The sequence below is a fragment of the Sus scrofa genome, chromosome 2 (genome assembly GCF_054392235.1).
Source record: "Sus scrofa isolate SSC_HxYL_T2T_F1_AM1 chromosome 2, Sscrofa_HxYL_maternal_Yorkshire_Landrace_v2.0, whole genome shotgun sequence".
Lineage (NCBI taxonomy): Eukaryota > Metazoa > Chordata > Mammalia > Artiodactyla > Suidae > Sus > Sus scrofa.
The window spans coordinates 76,383,279-76,404,156 of NC_139384.1; the positions used below are offsets into that span (position 1 = coordinate 76,383,279).

Below are 20,878 nucleotides of genomic sequence, written 5' to 3' on the forward strand. Positions count from 1 at the left end.
GCCAGGTGCAGTGGGTTAAACGATCCAGCATTGCTGCAGCTGTGGCCTAGGTCTCAGCTCTGGCTAGGATTTGATCCCTGGCCCAGGGAACTTCCTTATGCCTCAAAAGCCAAAAAAGAGAGAAAAAAAAGGAATTCTATATCTTAGGGATATTATAGTTGTTTGCATTTCAAAGTTCTCAAAAACAAACAAACAAACCCAAAAGAACCAAAAAAGGATGAAATTTCCTTTTAGTGTAAGAAGTACACTTGAGAGTTTTACTCAACACATTTTTCATAGCTTGTGGTTGATCTGAGAGGAGTTCCTATGTTCTAGCTTAGGGCTGTGTGTTCAAACTTCCTACTAGAGCCAAGTTCTCTGGAGGCCATGGGATCTTTATCTAAAGTAACAAACTGCTGGGAGCCTCAACGCTGTCAACAGTCAAGGATGAAAACGGAGCTGGACTCTATTACCTAAGATCAGGTAAATTTTAGTGTGTTTGTAATCAAGGGTCACAGTTCCATGAGTGGCTTGGAAGTATTATCGATCCCAAGACCCTGATTCTGATAGGGCATCAGGCCCAACTGTTCTAGTCAGGCCTGGCCTGGGGACTCCTGTTGTTCTGGACAAGGGCATTCCTCCATCTGGAAACTGACAGTAATTCCCTGTGCACTTGTTTCTCGCTTTCAGGAGCTTCAGTGTCAGACCAGGGATCGAAGACTAGTTCTGGTTAAATACAGATATTACTGGTGGGAGTAGACCAGAGCCATACTTTATTACAGATGACTGAGACCTGGGCACGAAGGGGCGGAGCTTTAGGAACTGTCCAATGAGGGATGCCTCTGGGAAAGGTGGGTGGAGCGACGCTGCGTCCGCGGCGTGGACTTTCCTACTCCCATAGATACTGATTGGGCTTGGTGTCTTGTTTACACGTGACCACCCCAGGTGGCTCTGCTGCTCCTTCTGTTGCGCTGCTGCCTGCACCAGTCGTGGGAGCTGCCGCGACGCTGGGGGACGCTGGAAGCCGAGAAGTGGTGAGTGTGCGAGACGGGGCGTCTAGAGACAAGAGCTGGACGAAACTGGCCGTGACGGGACCCCTGCCTCCCCGCGGTCAGCTCCACGGTTTGCGGACTCGAGTCCCCCAGGGGCGCCGCTCAGACATTAGTCCCTGGGGCTTGCAGCGTGGGGAGCGGGGCCGGCAGCCGGGACCTTGGGGGCCCCATCCCGTCCTGAGCGCGGCAACTAACTAAGGCTTTGATGCCGGAGTTTCTCTGGGTAGCTCCGTTTCCCCAGCCCATCGTCCGTCCCAGCTTGTGCGGTGACCACGGCGATGGTTAACGAGGGACAGTCCTCACTCAGTCTCCGTGGTTCGTGGGTGGGAGGATCTGTGGTCTCTGGGGCCCCCAGTCCTGTTTTCTCCTGAGTTTTCCAAATGTTTGAGGAGCAGTACTCAAATCCAAGACCCTGTCCCTCCAGTCTAGCTCTTCCTAGGTTGCCGGTAAGTGCCTGAATGTCAGATCCTGTCTCATATTCTCAAACGCAAAATTCCGTGCTCCAGTCTGTGTCATTATCAACTATTTGCCCTCTTTTGTGCATTTCAAATTGTGCATTTCAGTATTTTAATTATTTTTCCACAGAGCCAAGGATGGCTTTTTAAAAGATTTATTTTTTGTCTGTGGATATTTTACACAAGAGAAAGCCGAGAATAACCACCTGAGACTGTGTGACGTGAAATCCTTGTGCCTTTCTCTCCACAGTCTTTTCTATGTGAAGTCTTTTGGTTGGACTTTCCTCACGGGAAACTCATGGCTGATCTGTCCCGTCAGCATTGCCCCTCCCTGGGTTTGTCACCCTGAAAATATTAATTCGTTTATTTTAGCCTGTTTTTCAATAAGTGTAAATTTTGTTTCATCAGTGGAGCTTTAAAGACAGTATAAAATATTTTCAGACAGCAGAAAGAGGTGAATTTCAGAGAAAATACAATATTCCAGTATTACGTCACATTTGTTAAAAAAAAAAAAATATATATATATATATAGCCCCTTTTTTCTATCCCTGAGCATGTGTAGTAAGTTTCTGAGGTCAGTTCTTTTCTTTGGGGTATTTCAAATTGAATTCCAGGGCTTAGCCTTGCAACACCTAAAGGTGTTCAAATATAAAAATTGTTTACAATGTGTTGCCAAGAAAATAATAATTAACTGACATCTTCATTTTTTGAAAGAATAGGTATTTGTGAGTTTTCTGGTTGAACTAGGAAAAGTGGCTTACGGTTTTTTTCTGTCCTTTGTACATAAACACCGAGTTTGAGTGAATTTGTTGGTTCTTCAAATACTAGGTTTGTGTCATTTAAAATATCAGTGGTTGGAGTTAGCGTTGTGGTTCAGTGGGTTAAAAACCCAACATAGTGTCCCTGAAAATGTGGGTTTGATCCCTGGCTTCACTCAGTGGGTTAAGGATCTGGTATTGGCGTGGCTGTGGCATAGGCCCCAGCTGCAGCTCCTATTCGACCCCTGCCCAGGGAACCTCATATGCCGTGGGTGTGGCTGTAAAAAAGAAAAAAAAAAAAAGAAATTAGTGGTGGTCCAGAGGCATCTCCAGTGGGGAGCAAAGGCTTGTGGCCATTGATCCAAGCTAAGGCCCCCTTGAGGCTGCAGAAGCAAGAACTTGAAGGCTCAGTTAATCTTCTTGGAGAGCCTCTCCCTGCAAGTCTCTCAACTACTCACACTCACCACAGAAGGAGACTTTGTGCTGAGAACAACTGCAGCCCTGGAAAGTAGGGATGCACATGCACGTGGGAGTAGGGGATGGGAGTGGTACCCTTTCTGAAGTTGTAACTGTGGTTTTTCTGGGCCTGCTTTAGACATTAGATTTGAGTTTTGCCACCATGGTGTAGGTGTATTCAGGTAGTAATTTATGCACATTGAGAAAGTCTGTAAAAGTCAGGAGTTCCTAAACAGAATCCTGCTGAGAGTTTCCTCACTTGTGAAAATTGAAGCCCGAGAGGCAGAGAATTTCCATTATTCTTCAGTGAGAAGAGGGCACATGGAGCTTCCAGAGTTCATTGCTGTGGCTGCTTAGGTGTCCCCACCCTCCTTCACCAGGGAGAATCTGGACCCCAAGCTTGAGATGGCGTTTAACCTTCTGCATGTGGGTTTTCTTTCTCTCTCTCTCTCTCTCTCTTTCTTTCTTTCTTTTTTTGGGGGGGGGGGGTTAGGGCTGCACCTGTGGCACATGGGAGTTCCCAGGCTAGGGGTCGAATCGGAGCTACAGCTGCTGGCCTCCTGGCCTACACCACAGCCACAGCCACAGCAATGCAGGATCCAAGCCACATCTTCGACCTATACCACAGTTCACAGAAATGCCAGATTCGTAACCCAGTGAGTGAGGCCAGGGATCGAATCTGCATCCTCATGGATACTAGTTGCATTCTTAATCTGCTGAGACGAAACAGTGGTTTCCCTTAACACTTTGTAATTTTATTCTCTATGTGGGTACGTAACTCTGGTTTCCCTTAACATTTTGTAAGTTTATTCTCTATGTGGGTACGTAACATTTTTAGTTTCTTAGGATGGAAATGTCGGTAGATTGAGAGATATAGTGATTAAGGCAAGAAAGTTGTAGAACCAAATAGACTATGTTCCTTTTGGGCAAGAGAATGGCAAGCTGTGAGATATGTTTAAATTCTCAGGTGCATTTTCATTTTTTGATCATTTTTTGTGCATGCACATCCCTGGAGAGCTTTGACTGTTAAAACGCTGTAGTGGGGAGTTCCCGTCGTGGCGCAGTGGTTAACGAATCCGACTAGGAACCATGAGGTTGCGGGGGGATTGGTCCCTGCCCTTGCTCAGTGGGTTAACGATCCGTCGTTGCTGTGAGCTGTGGTGTAGGTTGCAGACGCGGCTCAGATCCCGCGTTGCTGTGGCTCTGGCGTAGGCCGGTGCTACAGCTCCGATTCAACCCTTGGCCTGGGAACCTCCATATGCCGCAGGAGCGGCCCAAGAAATAGCAACAACAACAACAACAACAAACGACAAAAGACAAACAAACAAACAAACAAACAAAACCAAAAACGCTGTAGTATTCCTAAGGTAAATAAATTCCTATTTTAATGAATATGAGGAAAAAGTAATTGAATATTTGTTTCCTTTTTTGTTTGTTTATCTATTTATTTATAGCTGTGCCTGCAGCATGTGGAAGTTCCTGGGCCAGGGATTGAACCTGTGCCACAGCAGTGACAGTGCTGGATCCTTAGCCCACTGAGCCATCAGGGAACTCCTGAATTTTTATTTTAATTGATATGTGGAAAATTACTCAAAGCTTATGTAAATCTTTGAAAATCCTACTGCATTTAAGGGGCTAAGCCCAAATCCCTAGTGAATTATAACATGCTACTCATTCCTGAATATACCTGCCTATGTAGATTTAGTGGAAGGACAAAATGATGCAGCCTGTTGTTTTAGTTAGAACGAAATTTGAAGATGTACATTTTGTCTATAAAAACTAATCAATAGTTTAAGAAAGAAATAGATAATTTTATTCAAACCAACCTGAGGATTCTTATCAGGAGACAAGTTTTTCAGAAAGCTCTGAGGACTATTCTACCTGTTATAAGTCAAAGCACAGTTACATACATTTTCAAGACAAAGAAATGTACATGAAAATGACATAATGAAATTTTACATAGTCCAGATCTGCACATACAAGGTGAGTGGTGGGTAATTGTGACTCCTTTGATGGTTGAGAAAAGATTGCTGTCCTTTAAGGAGTTAAGTTACTGGAATCAGAAGAAAATTGCTCTTTATGATTGAACGGGCATTACTGTCTTTGAGGGTATATGGTTAATGTATAGTGTAGATGCACACTGCACAAAAAAAGGGGAGAAGTGGCCCAAACAGGCAGAGAGAATTTTTATATTTAAATTTTCTTTGGTCTTAAAATGTAAATTTTATCAATCCCCCCCTTTGTTTTTGTCTTTTTGCTATTTTTTTGGGCCGCTCCCTCAGCATATGGAGGTTCCCAGCCTAGGGGTCCAATCGGAGCTGTAGACGGTGGCCTACGCCAGAGCCACAGCAACGCAGGATCCGAGCCGCATCTGCAACCTACACCACAGCTCACAGCAACGCCGGATCTTTAACCCACTGAGCAAGGGCAGGGATCGAACCTGCAACCTCATGGTTCCTAGTCAGATTCGTTAACCACTGCACCACGACGGGAACTCCATATACCACAACTTCTTAATCCATTCATCTGTCATTGGATATCTAGGTTGTTTCCATGTCTTGGCTATTGTGAGTAGTGTCACAGTTAACATAGGGGTGCATGTATCTTTTTCAGTGAAAGCTTTGTCTGGATATATGCCCAGGAGTGGGGCTGTTGGATCATGTGGTAGTTCTATATTTAGTTTTCTGAGCAACCTCTGTGCTGTTTTCCATAGTGGTTGTACCAATTTACATTCCCACCAAGAGTGTAGGAGGGTTCCCTTTTCTCCACACCCTCTCCAGCATTTGTTATCTGTAGACTTACTAATGATGGTCATTCTGAACCATGTGAAGTGGTACCTCGTTGTAGTTTTGATTTGCATTTCTCTAATAATTAGTGATGTTGAGCCCTTTTTCATGTTTCTGTTGGCCATCTGTATGTCTTCTATGGAGAAGTGTCTGTTCAGGTCTTCTGTCCATTTTTCAATTGAGTTGCTTGTTTTCTTGCTCTTGAGTTGTATGAGTTGTTTGTATATTTTGGAGATTAGGCCCTTGTTGGTTGCATTGTTTGCAGCTATTTTCTCCCATTCCATAGCTTCTCTTTTTTTGTTGTTTATGATTTCCTTTGCTGTGCAAAAGCTTGTAAGTTTGATTAGGTCCCATTGGTTTATTTTTGTTTTTATTTATTTATTTATTTATTTTGTCTTTTTGCCATTTCTTGGGCCGCTCCCGCGGCATATAGAGGTTCCCAGGCTAGGGGTCAAATCGGAGCTGTAGCTGCCGGCCTATGCCAGAGCCACAGCAACGTGGGATCCAAGCCGCATCTGCAACCTACACCACAGCTCACGGCCACGCCAGATAGTTAGACCACTGAGCAAGGGCAGGGACCGAACCCTCAACCTAGTGGTTCCTAGTCAGATTCGTTAACCACTGCGCCACGACGGGAACTCCTGTTTTTATTTCTATTGGCTTGAGAAACATTTGTATGGTTGATGTCAGAGAATGTTTTGCCTATTTTGTCTTCTAGGAGTTTTATGGTGTCTTGTCTTATGTTTAAGTCTTTGAGCCATTTCGAGTTTATTTTTGTGCATGGTGTGAGAGTGTGTTCTAGTTTCATTGATTTATATGCAGCTGTCCAGTTTTGCCAGCACCACTTGCTGAAGAGACTGTCTCTTTTATATTCTTGTCTCCTTTGTTGAAGATTAATTGACCATAGGTGTCTGGGTTTATTTCTGGCATGTCCTGTTCCATTGGTCTGTATGTCTGTTTTTGTGCCAATATCACACTGTCTTGATTACTGTAGCTTTGTCTGAAGTCTGGGAGAGTTATGCCTCCTACTTGGATTTTGTTCTTCAGAATTGCTTTGGGAATTCTGGGTCTTTTATGGTTCCATATACATTTTTGGATTGTTTGTTCTAGTTCTGTGAAAAATATCATGGTTAATTTGATAGGGATTGAATTAAATATGTAGATTGCTTTGGGTAGTATGGCCATATTAACAATGTTAAGTCTGTAATCCAGGAGCATGGAATATCTTTCCATTTCTTTGAATCCTCTTTAATTTCCTTGATTAATGTTTTATAATTCACAATGTATAAGTCTTTCACCTCCTTGGTCAGGTTTATTCCTTGGTATTTAATTTTTGGGGCATGCAATTTTAAAAGGTATTTTTATGTTCCTTTTCTAATATTTCATTGTTAGTGTATAGAAATGCAACCTATTTCTGAATGTTAATCTTGTGTGCTGCTACTTTTTTTTTTTTTTTAAACTTTTTAGGGTCCATATTCTCAGAATATGGACGTTCCCAGGCTAGGGGTTGAATCGGAGCTACGGCTGCCGGCCTATACCACAGCCATAGCGATGCCAGATCTGGCCATGTCTGTGACTTACACCACAGCTCATGGCATCACCAGATCCTTAACCCACTAAGTGAGGCCAGGGATTGAACCCTCATCCTCATGGATCCTAGTTGGGTTCATTACTGAGCCATGGTGGGAATTCCATATCCTACTACTTTACTGAATTCGTTGATCAGTTTGAGTAGATTTTTTGTGGAGTCCTTAGGATTTTCTATATATAGTCATCTGCATAGGGTGAAAATTTTACATCTTCTCTTCCAACTTGGATACCTCTTATTTCTTTTGCTGTGGCTAGGACTTCCAATACCATGTTGAATAAAAGTGGTGAGAGTGGTCATCCTTGTCTTGTTCCAGATTTTTTCTTGGTTGAGTATCATATTGGCTGTGGGTTTGTGTTAAATGGCTTTTATTATGTTAAGGTTTGTTCCATCTGTACCCACTTTTGTAAGAATCTTTATCATGAATGGATATTGGATTTTATCAAATGCTTTTTCTGCCTCTATTGAGATCATCAAAGTGATTTTTGACTTTTCGTTTGCTAACGTGGTATATGATGATTGATTTGCTTATGTTGAACCATCCTTGTGAACCTGGGATGAATCCCACTTGGTCATGGTGTATGATCTTTTTTTTATATGTTGTTGGATTCAGTTGATTATAATTTTGTTGAAAATTTTTGTATCTGTATTCATCAAGGATATTGGCCTATAATTTTCTTTTTTGGTGGTATCTTTTTCTGGCTTTGGTATCAGGGTGATGATGGCTTCATAGAATGTCTTTGGGAGTGTTCCTTCTTCAATCTTTTGGAAAAGTTTAAGAAGGATGGGTATAAGTTCTTCTTTGTATGTTTGGTAGAATTCACCTGTGAAGCTGTCTAGTCCTTGGCTTTTGTTTATGGGGAGTGTTTTTATTACATATTCAGTCTCATTTCCAGTAATTGGTCTGTTCAACTTGATTTAGTTTTGGTGGGCTATATGTCTCTAGAAAGTTGTCAGTTTCTTCTAGGTTGTCGAATTTGTTGGCATATAATTGTTCATAGTATTCTCTCTTTTTTATTTCTGCAGAATCATTTGAGATTCACTTATCTTATTCTCTCTCTTTTCTTCTGGGTGAGTTTGGCCAGAGGTTTGTTGATTTTGTTTACCCTTTCAAAGAACTAGCTCCTGATTTTTTAATTTCTATTTTTTTTTTATCCTCTGTTTTATTGATTTCCTCTCTGATGTTTATGGTTTTCTTCCTCTTGCTGACTTTAGGTTATGTTTGTTCCTCTTTTTCTGGTTCTTTTAGGTGGTAGTTTATGTTGTTGATTTGAGATTTTTCTTGTTTTTTGAAGAAGACCTGTATCTCTATGAAATTCCCTCCAAGAACTGCTTTTGCAGGATCCCATAGATTTTTGTATGTTTGTGTTTTCATTTGTCTCAAGGTATTTTTTAATTTCCTTTTTGATTTCCCCATTGCTTTTTTAGTAGCATGTGTTTAGTCCCATGTAGTCAGTTTTTTTTTTTTCTCATTTCTTTTCCTGTGATTGATTTCTAGTTTCATGCCATTGTGGTCAGAGAAGATGTTTGAAATAATTTCTATACTCTTAAAAATTTGTTGAGGTTATTTTTGTGCCCCATTATGTGGTCAATCCTGGAGAATATTCCATATGTGCTTGAAAAGAATGTATATTCTGGGGTGGTTTTTTTTTGGATGTAATAGAGTGTTTTTGTTAACAGAAAGTTCAAGTTAAATCATGTATCCACCAAAATGACTTCCCTATCCTCAGTATGTGAAAATTTCTTCCATTAGAGTGTATGAAATGATAAGTTAGTACATGCAACTTATGTCAAGATTAGTAATATTTGTGCGTAATTAAAGGTATGAAGCAGTTGTGGAGGTCATGGTGGAAAGCTGGAGGTGAGTAGTAAGAGAAGGCACTGGGCAGCGAAGGTCTCTTACCAGGGGTTGACTGATAAAGAGGCGTGTGCCTCCTGGGGAAAGTGTATTCTTTATTAATTTTCAGAATGGTGAAGATAGTAGTAACCTTTGCCAGATATCTCTGTAGATATAGGAGTATAAGGGTGTCCATTTTAGCAGAGAACAAGGAATATACCAGGATCATGGGCAAAGCAGACAGTGACCTCAGAAACATAATGGAATTCCTAATATTAAATGGGGAAAAAAGCAGTAAATACCTTATGTTCACTTTGTGCTTTAGGAGAGATGGTGCATAGGGTCACTGAGACAGAGGTTTTAGTGTCAGGACGAGGTTGTCTCCAGTGCGGGGGGTGAGGTCATTTCTGAAGGCAAGTCTTGGGCAGGGATGATGTCATTTGAGGTGGTATCCTTTCCACTGGTGACCTTTGTCATCCAAAAAATAATGAAGGAGGCTGGGGGGGGTCCCTGAATTGCAATTCAGGGAATTCCTCTTGTGGCTCAGTGGGTTATGAACCCAGCTAGTATCCATGAGGATGTGGGTTCAGTCACTGGCCTTTCTCAGGGGGTTAAGGATCCAGCATTGCCTCAGGGTGCTGCATAGGTCCCAGATGTGGCTCAGATCTGGCATTGCCGTGGCTGTGGCATAGGCTGGCACCTGCAGCTCTGATTCGACTCCTAGCCTGGGAACTGCTATATGTTGCAGGTGTAGCCCTACAAAGGAAAAAAAAAAAAAAGAATTGCAATTCAGGAGACACAGATTTAGGTAACCCTGAAAGAATGTTCTGGGGATGAGAAAGAGTCAGGGAATTATAAAGACAAAAAGCCTTGAGATTGTTAAAAGTTTCTTTTTTTTTTTGTCTTTTTATCTTTTTGCCAAAAGTTTCTGGTGAGACCTCTGGATTGGCTTTTTTTTTTTTCCTTTTTTTTCCTTTTTCTTTTTAGGGCTGAATTTGCTGCATATGGAGGTTCCCAGGCTAGGGGTCTAATTGGAGCTACAGCTGCCGGCCTACGCCACAGCAATGCCAGATCTGAGCCACATCTTCGACCTACACCACAGCTCATGGCAACACTGGATCCTTAACCCACTGAGTGAGGCCAGGGATCAAACCTGCGCCCTCAGGGGTGCTAGTCAGATTCATTTCCACTGTGCCACAATGGGAACTCCCCTGTGATTGGCTCTTAATTGAAATTTCTGAGTTAGGATATATTTGTCCTTAAAGAATGCCAACTAAGAAATGTGGCTTGCCAGCTGGTTCTACCAGAATTGAGTCACTAGCTATTGCAGTCACTGACATATAGTACGCCCTGGAAAGAATTCAGGGAAAGAAGAGATCAGGAATGAGGCACTTGGTATTCCGGAGAAATTGGCAGAACTGTCCCTGAGAAAGAGATTTTCAGGAGAAAATTTTCTAAGCCCAGATTCTTGCATCTTCCCATGCTTAGAAAATTAGTAAAATCATTAGCTAAGATTTCTGTTCCTCCTGACTAGCAGTAACCGTCTACCAAGGTGTGTGCTTGATTGCACGTACACCTTCTCCAGAATCACATATATACTGGCCTCTCCCCTACTTACTCTTTGGAGAAGTTCCTCAGAGCTCTCTGAGCTGCTCTCTTCTGGACTGTGGACCTCACTGAGTCCCCAAATAAAACTGAACTCACAGCTCTCATGTTATATAGGGTTTTTTGGTGTTTTTTTGTTTTGTTTTGTTTTTTAGTCAACAGGAATCACTAGTTATTTTAGGGTAGAGGTCTGGTCTGATAAGTATCTTGTTTCTGGAAGATGTTCTGAGTAACTTCATTAGGACAATAAGGGGTCAAAAGGTCAGATTCCATCCAGATTGAGATGGGCATCAGGCACACTTTCTTAATAGCCTCCCACCTGCATTTGAGAGAGCAATACTGACTCCATTTTTATTTTCCTTTCACAGCTCCTAGGCCATGGTGATGTTGTCTGGGATGTGGGACTGAGGTATCCATTCTAGGTGGATCCCTATCAGTTGATAGGAATCACCCCTAGTCTGGGAACCTCTGTATGCCAAGGGTGCAGCCCTAGAAAGCCAAAAAAAAAAAAAAAAAAAAAGATAGGTTAAGGCCAGGTCTGGCTCTGGGTTGGTTAGTTGAGTGTCAAAGGCATGTTCCTAGGTGGACTCTTTGCTATCTCAGGAATTCACTGGGAGTTCCCATTGTTGTTCAGGGGGTTAAGAACCTGACATAGTCTCCATGAGGATGTGTGTTCTATCCCTGGCCTCATTCAGCGGGTTAAGGACCTGGCATTGCCATAAATGGTCATGTAGTTTTCATATGCAGCTCTGATCTGGTGCCATGGTGGCTATGGTGTAGGCAGGCAGCTGCAGCTCTGATTTGATACCTAGCCCAGGAATTTCCATATGCCAGAGATATGACCTTAAAAAAAAACAAAAAGGAGTTCCCATTGTGGCTCAGTGGGTTGAGAGCCTTACTAGTATCCATGAGGATGCGGCTTTGATCCCTGGACTCGCTCAGTGGGTTAAGGGTTTAGCTGCAGGATCCGAGCTGTGTTTATTACCTATACCACAGCTCATGGCAATGCCAGATCCTTAACCCACTGAGTGAGGCCAGGGATCAAAACCACATTCTCATGGATACCAGTCAGGTTCTTAACCCTCTGAACCACAGTGGGAATTCCTGTACTTTTTTTTTTTATTCCATATGTAAGTTATATCATTTGATGATTGTCTTTTCACTGTCTAATTTCACTTAGTATGATAGTCTCTAGGTCCACCCATGTTGCTACAAATGGCATTATTTCATTCCTTTTTATGGCTGAGTAGTATTCCATTGTATATATGTACCACATCTTCTCCAACCATTTCATTGACAGACAAGATTTGGGCTTTTCTTGGAGTTCCTTTTGTGGCTCAGTGCTTAATGAATCGACTAGGAACTATGAGGTTGCGGGTTTGATCCCTGGCCTTGCTCAGTGGGTTCAGGATCTGGCATTGCCGTGAGCTGTGGTGTAGGTCGCAGACGTGGCTCAGATCCCATGTTGCTGTGGCTGTGGCATAGGCCAGCGGCTACAGCTCTGATTCAACCCCTAGCCTGGGAACCTCCATATGCTGTGGGAGCAGCCCAAGAAATGGCAAAAAGACCAAAAAAAAAAAAAAAAAAAAGATTTGGGCTTTTCTTAAACCTGGAAAGTATAAAGAACACCTCACAGTGGATTCCTACAACCTAGAGGCTGTGGTCTCACCAAATAAACTCTTATTCCCAGTCCCCATATTTATGGATATTACTGACTACCAATTGGGAAATATCTTGCTATCACCAGATTTGACCAAGTGTTCTGTTCAGGGTCTGTTTCAATGACTCTTAGATACCCCTTTACCTGCTTACCCTCAGGGAACCTCAACGCCATTGCCAGTGCACACAGCCTCTGCAGGCAAGACCTGAACTGTAGCCACCTGCTCCAGCAGCAGAGGTATGACATGACATTAACGATGTTCTCCTCTGAGGACATTCATTTCACATTTAGAACATATAAATATGGGAAAAAGGGCACATCCTTGTCTTCTTCCTGATTTCGCCAGCAAAGCATCTTGTTTCTCATCAGGTATGACATTAGCTTGCAGGTTTCTTATAGATGTTTCTTTTCAAAAGGAGGCAATCCCCTCTATCCCAGTTTTCTCATTTGCTATCATAAATGGATGTTGGGTTTTTTTTTATTACTCAATGAATTTTATTACATTTATAGTTGTGCAGTGATCATCACAACCAAATTTTATAGCATTTCCACCCCAAACCCTCAGTGCATCCCCTCACCCACGCAGATGTTGAGGTTTTTTTATTTTTTATTTTTTTAATTTTTAATTTTTTTTTTAGGGCCCATGGCATATGAAAGTTCCCAGGCTAGGGGTTGAATTGGAGTTGTAGCTGCTGGCCTATGCCACAGCAACACCACATCCAAGCCGAGTCTGTGACCTACACCAGAGCTCACGGCAACACTGGATCCTTAACCCACTGAGCAAGGCCAGGGATCAAACCCTAACCCTCATGGATACTAGTTGGGTTTGTCACTACTGAGCCACAATGGGAACTATGGGTTTTTTTTTAATGCTTTTTCATTTTCATTTACCTCTTTTCATTGTTAAGATTAGTCATTTCCATCTTCCCTCTTTTTTTCCCTCAGCTAGCTTGACTAGATGTTTATCAGTTTTATTAACCTCCAAGAACTAGATTTTGGTCTTGTTGATCGCTCGCAATTACAGTGACTTCTAATTTTTTGACATATGAATTATGTGTTATTATTTTGGGTTTCATGATTTCTTAAATCTCTAAATATAGAGAGGCCATTATGTTTATCTTACATCAGCTATCATTTTTTTTTCTTCCTTTTTTAGGGCCGCTCCTGTGGCATATGGAGGTTCCCAGGCTAGGGGTCTAATCGGAGCTGTAGCCGCTGGCCTACGCCAGAGCCACAGCAATGTGGGATCCAAGCCGAGTCTGTGGCCTACACCACAGCTCACGGCAACGCTGGATCCTTAACTCACTGAGCAAGGCCAGGGATCGAACCCACAACCTCATGGTTCCTAGTCGGATCCGTTAACCACTGCTCCACGATGGGAACTTCTCAGCCATCATGTTTTGAGTTCTTTGTTAGGAGAGCCTGTTTTCTATAATTACTCTTCTTTGGTATTGTACATGCTTACTCTAAAGAAGAGTGCCCAGTAAATTGAACAGTCATATCTCATTATATCTCATGTGTCAGTTATTATTGTCCTTGAAAGAAAAACAGAACCAAATCTCAATTATACTACATTTTCTCTCCTCAGTAGAGAGGGGATCCAGACCCATCTCTCTGTCACTAGGTTACATAGCTATTAAATGCATGTCATTCTGGGCATTTTACTAATTGCTTTTCCTGGACTTTCTACCTGAATCCTTACACCACCATAAGGAAATGGGATTATTATTATTATTATTATTATTTTTTGTCTTTTTGCCATTTCTTGGGCCACTCCCGTGGCATATGGAGGTTCCCAGGCTAGGGGTCTAATCGTAGCTGTAGCCGTCAGCCTACACTAGAGCCACAGCAACTCGGGATCCAAGCTGCATCTGCAACCTACAACACAGCTCATGGCAGCGCCGGATCGTTAACCCACTGAGCAAGGGCAGGGATCGAACCCACAACCTCATGGTTCCTAGTCAGATTCGTTAACCACTGCGCCGCGACGGGAACTCCTGCGATTATTATTATTAAAATTATATAAATGATGAAACAGAGGCATGTAGAAAGGTAAAGCAATACGTTAATACGCACAACACACAAAAATGTTCTTTGAAAAGTTTATCAGAACGTGTTACTTGGTGGTTATAAGAAGAAAGAATAAGCAGGTACAGTAGTAACGTAGTATACGTTAAAGAAAAATAAACTAAGGATGGAGTTCCCTGGTGGCCTAGCATCTACTTTCAAAAATAAACTGAGGATGAAGTTCCCTGGTTAAGGATTCGGCATTGTCATTGCTGTTTTTTGCGTTTGAACCCTGGTAAATTGAACACAGCATGGAACTTCTGCATGCTGCGGGCACAGCATAAAATAAGATAAGATAGGATGAGATAACAGATAAAATAAAATGACAGAATAAGAAATCTGACATTCCCTAGCTCTTTGTACATACATACCATGGAGTATTTAACTTACCCCTCTGAACCACTTGAATATATTTTTAATCGGCATGTAGTTGATTTACAATATTGTGCTAATTTCTGCTGTTATAGCAAAGTGATCCTCTTTTACATATATTTAGTTTTTTTCGTATTCTTTTCCATCATGCTCCATTCCAGGAGACTGGATATAGTTCCCTATTCTTATACAGTAGGACCTCATTGTTTATCAATTCCAAATGCAATAGTTTACATCTGCTAACACCAGACTTCCAATCCATTTTACCCCTTGGCAACCACAAGTCTCTTCTCTCTGAGTCTTTCTGTTTTGGTAGATAGCGAACCTCTTGAATATTTACAAACAGTAACACCCACTTTATGTAACTGAATAAATTGGAATGGGCAGCGTAGGAAGCATTTAATATGGCTCATGAATCAAAAATACTCATTTTAGCTATATTATTACTCTTTCATTTATCCATTCATCCAATAAATTTAATGGAAGTGCTACTGTGTTGGAGATACTGAACACATTACTGGGGCTGTAGGTAAGAGTGTCACAATCACTATTACCACAGATTCAAAGCCTTGTTTCTCAAAATATGGTTCATGGAGCATTGTCATCACCTGGAACTTGTTATAAACACAGAATTTCAAACCACATTCCAGACCCACTAAATCAGAATCTGCATATTAATAAGTCAAAAGTGAAGGCATATTAATTATAGATCCATACTCAGTATTCATGAATACATATATCCTATGTGTGTATACATTAAATATATATGGGTAGCTACATAGCCACACTGATGAGTATATGTATACTAATATGCATACATACATATACTCTATATAATGTATAAGTGCTAATGAGTATATATTGGTATATATATTTTAGAACAGGTAACTAATGGACATTTAACACACATATACACACATATACAACATATCTAAGTATTCATGTTGTGGTTTGGGATTTATTTATTTATTTATTTTTTGGCTGCATCCATGGCATGCAGAGGTTCCCAGACTAGGGGTTGAACCTATGCAACAGCTGTAACCAGAACCACAGCAGTGACAACACCGGATCCTTAGCCTGCTGAGCTACAAGGGAACTCCTGGTATGGGATTTAAAATTTGTGGTAGTTAGTGTTTGTGTCTAATAATGCTAAGAAATTTATTGTGATATTTTTACATAGTCCTTTGTTATTTATTATTAAGATTCTTTAAGGTAAACATACAATGTATCTTATTAAAGGAAGACTAACAAATGATAGGACCATCATTTAAATTAATGTTCCATGGAATTCCTGTTGTTGCTCAGCAGGTTAAGTGTTGCTGTGAGCTGTGGTGTAGGTCTGCAGCCACAGCTCCAATTCGACCCCTAGCCTCGGAATTTACATCTGCCACAGGTGCAGGCCTAAAAAAGATTTTAAAAAATTAAATTAATGTTCTTGCTCTTAATGAATGCACCAAAGAATATATTGGTGCTCTGGATTGTCTCTACCATTTTCTTTCTTTCTTTTTTTTTTAAGGGCCGCACCTGTGGCATATGGAGGTTCCCAGGCTGGGGGTCTAATCAGAGCTGTAGCTGCCAGCCTACAACACAGCCACAGCAATGCCAGATCTGAGCCGAATCTCTGATCTACACCACAGCTCATGGCAACGCCAGATCCTTAACTCACTGAGCGAGGCCAGGGATCAAACTGGCAACCTCATGGTTCCTAGTTGGATTCGTTTCCTCTGCACCACGACGGGAACTCCTTTTTTCATTTTAAAAACTCCACTTTTTATTTCAGTGACATGAAATGAAAGGAATTGGGTTGACAGATTTGTTAGGCACCCATTTCTGATAACAGCTGCCTTACTTTTCCTGTTGTATTGCTGTCCCATTCTACGCTTCTGTTCTTTCTGAAGGGGTCAACTTAAGCAATAAAACCAACAGTCTCTCAGCTCTCATCTGTCTAGAAGGAAGGCTCACTCAGAGTTGCTGTTTAAATGGGTGTAATCAGAGGAGCAGTAGGTCACAGGGATTCTTAAGTCAGGGAGAAAGCGATGCCTCAGGACTGGACCTGTTCAAGAAACACCATTCGCATCACCGAGACAGTTTACTCTGTGAAAACTAGTCTGTACTAAATAGTGAATAACCATATCCTTCTACATATCTGAAGTTGGTGAAAATCTGTATGGGAATCAGCAAATGGTTTTGGGGGAAGGATTGCTGCTCCCAGTGAAATGAAAAGACTTAAAGAGCTGAGCTTCTGGTCTGGTAGTTTCAGCCTATATTTAGTTTTCTGAGGTATTTCCATACTGTTTTCCATAGGAGTTGTACTAATTTACAGTCCCTCCAACAGGGCAAGAGGGTTCCCTCTTCTCCACAGCCTCTCCAGCATTTGTTATTTGTTGACTTGTTAATGATGGCTATTCTGACAGGTGGGAAGTGGTACCTCATAGTAGTTTTGATTTGCATTTCTCTAATAATTAGTGATGTTGAGCATTTTTTCATGTGCCTACTGGCCATCTATATGTCTTCTTTGGAGAAATGTCTATTTATGTCTTCTGCCCATTTTTCAGTTGGGTTGATCGTTTTTTGTTGAGTTGTATATGAGTTTCTGTATATTTTGGAGAGTAAACCTTACAAAGATTTTTTTCTCCCATTCTGTGGGTTGTCTTTTCATTTTTTTAATGGTTTTCCTTGCTGTGCAGAAGCTTTTGAGTTTAATTAGGTCCCACTAGTTTATTTGTGCATTTATTTTATTTTATTTTTTTATTTTTGTCCCTCTGCCACTTTCTTGGACCACTCCCATGGCATATGGAGAGTCCCAGGCTAGGGGTCTAATTGGAGCTGTAGCTGCCAGCCTACACCAGAACCACAGCAATGTGAGATCCGAGCTGCGTCTGCAACCCACACCACAGCTCACAGCAATGCCGGATGGTCAACCCACTGAGCAAGGCCAGGGATCGAACCTGCAAGCCCATGGTTCCCAGTCGGATTCGTCAACCACTGAGCCATGACGGGAACTCCCTATTTGTGTATTTATTGTCTTTATTATAGGAGGTGGATCAGACAAGATATTCCTGTGATTAATGTCAATGAGCGTTCTGCCTATGTTTTCGTCCAGAAGTTTTATAGGGTATGGTCTTATATTTAGGTCTTTAATCCATTTTGAGTTTATTTTTGTGTAGGCTTTAGACAATGTTCTAATTTTATTCTCTTACATGCAATTGTCCAATTTTCCTAGCACCACTTATTGAAGAGACTATCTTTCCTCCACTGTATGTTCTTGCCTCCTTTGTCATAAATTAATTGACCATAGGTGTTTGGGTTTACTTCTGGGCTTTATATCCTGTTCTGTTGATCTATATTTCTGTTTTTGTGCCAGTACCATACCATCTTGATGACCATAGCTTTGTAGTAGTCTAAAGTCAGGGAGCCTGATTCCTCCCATTCCATTTATTCTTTTCAATATTGCTTTGGCTATTCGAGGTCTTTTGTGCTTCCATACAAATTTTAAAATATTTTGTTCTAGTTCTGTAAAGAATGTCATTGGTAATTTGATAGGGATTGCACTGACTCTGCAGATTGCCTTAGGTAGTATTGTCATCTTGACTATATCAATTCTTCTAATCCAAGAGCATAGTATATTTTTCCATCTATTTGTGTCTTCTTTGATTTCTTTCATCAGTGTCTTATAGTTTTCAGAGTCTTTTGTCTCCTTAGGTAGGTTTATTCCTGGGTATTTTATTCTTTTTGGTGCAATGGTAAATGAGATTGTTTCTCTAATTTCTTTCTGATTTTTCATTGTTAGTATATAGAAATGCAATCTATGATCAACTATAAATGTAATAAATTCATTGAGTAATAAAAAATAAACTAAAAGAAGAAATGCAATCTATTTCTGTGTATTAATTTTGTATCATGTAACTTTTTTATCCTCCCAATTCATTAATGAGCTCTAATAGTTTTCTGGTAATGCCTTTAGGATTTTCTAGGTATAAAATCATGTCATCTGCAAACAGTGATAGTTTTACTTCTTCTTTTTCAATTTGGATTCCTTTTATTTCTTTTTCTTCTCTCATTGCCATGTTAGGACTTCCAAGACTATGTTGAATAACATTGGTGAAAAAGGACATCCTTGTCTTGTTCCTGATCTTAGTGGAAATGCTTTCAGTTTTTCACCATTGAGAATGATGTTAGCTGTGAGTTTTTCATAAATGGCTTTTATTATATTGAGATAGTTCCTCTCTATGCCCACTCTCTTGAGACTTTTAATCAGGAATCGGTGTTGAATTTTGTTAAAAGCTTTTTCTACATCTATTGAGGTGATCATATGGTTTTTATTTTTCCATTTGTTGATGTGGTGTATCACATTGATAGATTTATGGATATGAAGAATCCTTGCATCCCTGGGATAAATCCTACCTGATCATGGTGTATGATCTTTTTAATGTATATTTGTATGTGGTTTGCTAATATTTTGTTGAGAATTTTTGCATCTATTTTTATCAGTGATATTGGCCTATAATTTTCCTTTTTTGTGGTATCCTTGTCTGGTTTTGGCATCAGGGTAATGGTGGCTTCATAGAATGAGCTTGAGAGTGTTCCTTCCTCTGTTAACTCTTCTCTGAATGTTTGGTAGAACTCAGCTGTGAAGCCATCAGATCCCGGACTTTTGTTTTTTGGAACTTTTAAAATCACATTTTCAATTCAGTACTTGTGATTGGTCTGTTCATATTTTCTATTTCTTCCTGGTTCAGTCTTGGTAGATTGTACCTTTGTAAGAATCTGTCCATTTTATTGGCACACAGTTGCTCATAATAGCCTCTTATGATCCTTTGTATTTCTCATTGTCAGTTTTAACTTCTCCTTTTTCATTTATAATTTTATTGATTTGAATCCTCTCTGTTTTTTCTCGATGAGTCTGGCTAATGGTTTATCAATTTTGTTGATCTTTTCAAAGAACCAATTTTTGGTTTCATTGATCTTTTTTTTTTTTTTTTTTTGTCTTTTGTTTTTTGAGGGCTGCACCTGCACCATATGGAGGTTCCCAGGCTAGGGGTCCAATTGGAGCTACAGCTGATGGCCTATGCCAGAGCCACAGCAATGCCAGATCCAAGCCGTGTCTGCCTACACCACAGCTCATGGCAATGCTGGATCCTCAACCCACTGAGTGAGGCCAGGGATCGAACCTGCAACCTCATGGTTCCTAGTTGGATTTGTTTCCGCTGCACCATAATGGGAACTCCTCATTGATCTTCTTAATTGTTTTCTTTGTCTTTATGTTATTAATTTCTGCTCTAATCTTTATGAGAGACCATTGGGGTTTAAAGCGATTATTTTATTGACATAGGGAGTTCCTGTCATGGCTCAGCAGTAATGAACCCGACTAGTATCCATAAGGACACAGGTTTGATCCCTTGCCTCGCTCAGTGGGTTAAAGATCCAATGTTGCTGTGTAGCTCACAGACGCAGCTCAGTTCTGGTGTGGCTGTGGCATAAGCCAGCAGCTACAGCTTCGATTTGACCTCTAGCCTGGGAACTTCCATATGCTGCAGGTGCCGCCCTAAAAAAAAGACAAAAAAAAAAATCTCTGTTTTCTTTTTTTTTTTTTTTTTTTGTCTTTTTGCTATTTCTTGGGCCGCTCCTGTGGCATATGGAGGTTCCCAGGCTAGGGGTCGAATCAGAGCTGTAGTCTCCGGCCTACACCACGAACACAGCAATGCCAGATCTGATCTGCGTCTGCAACCTACACCACAGCTCACGGCAACGCCGGATCGTTAACCCACTGGGCAAGGCCAGGGATCGAACCCGCAACCTCATGGTTCCTAGTCAGATTCGTTAACCACTGCGCCACCACGGGAACTCCTGTTTTCTTTTTTATCTTTTTTCTTTGCATTTTATTTTTTTAACTCAATGAATTTTATTATATTAATAGTTGTACAACCATCATCACAGCCCAATTTTATTTATATTTCCATCCCAAACTCCCAGCCTATCCCTCCTCCTGCAACCTGTCTCCTTTGGTAACCATTAGTTTTTCAAAGTCTGTGAGTCAATTTCTGTTGTGCAAAGAAGTTCATTGTATCCTTTTTTTTAGATTCCACATATAAGTGATAGCATATGACCTTCGTGTCTGTCTGACTAACTTCACTTAGCATGTAATTTCTAGGTCCATCATGTTGCTGCAAATGCTATTATTTCATTCCTTTTTATGGCTGAGTAATATTCCATTGTGTATATGTACCACATCTTTTTTTTTTTTTTTTTTTTTGTCTTTTTTT

At 40.9% G+C, this 20,878-nt stretch overlaps 1 long non-coding RNA gene across 2 annotated transcripts in view; it reads left to right on the forward strand.

Annotated features, from left to right (window-relative positions):
* The first annotated feature begins 860 nt into the window (after positions 1–860).
* LOC146405476 (uncharacterized) overlaps positions 861–20,878 on the forward strand; it is a 53,502-nt gene continuing 33,484 nt past the window's right edge. For both annotated transcript variants that reach the window (XR_014837554.1, XR_014837553.1), the window contains exon 1: positions 861–1,013. This is a non-coding gene — a long non-coding RNA (uncharacterized LOC146405476). The remainder of the gene's footprint in view (positions 1,014–20,878) is intronic.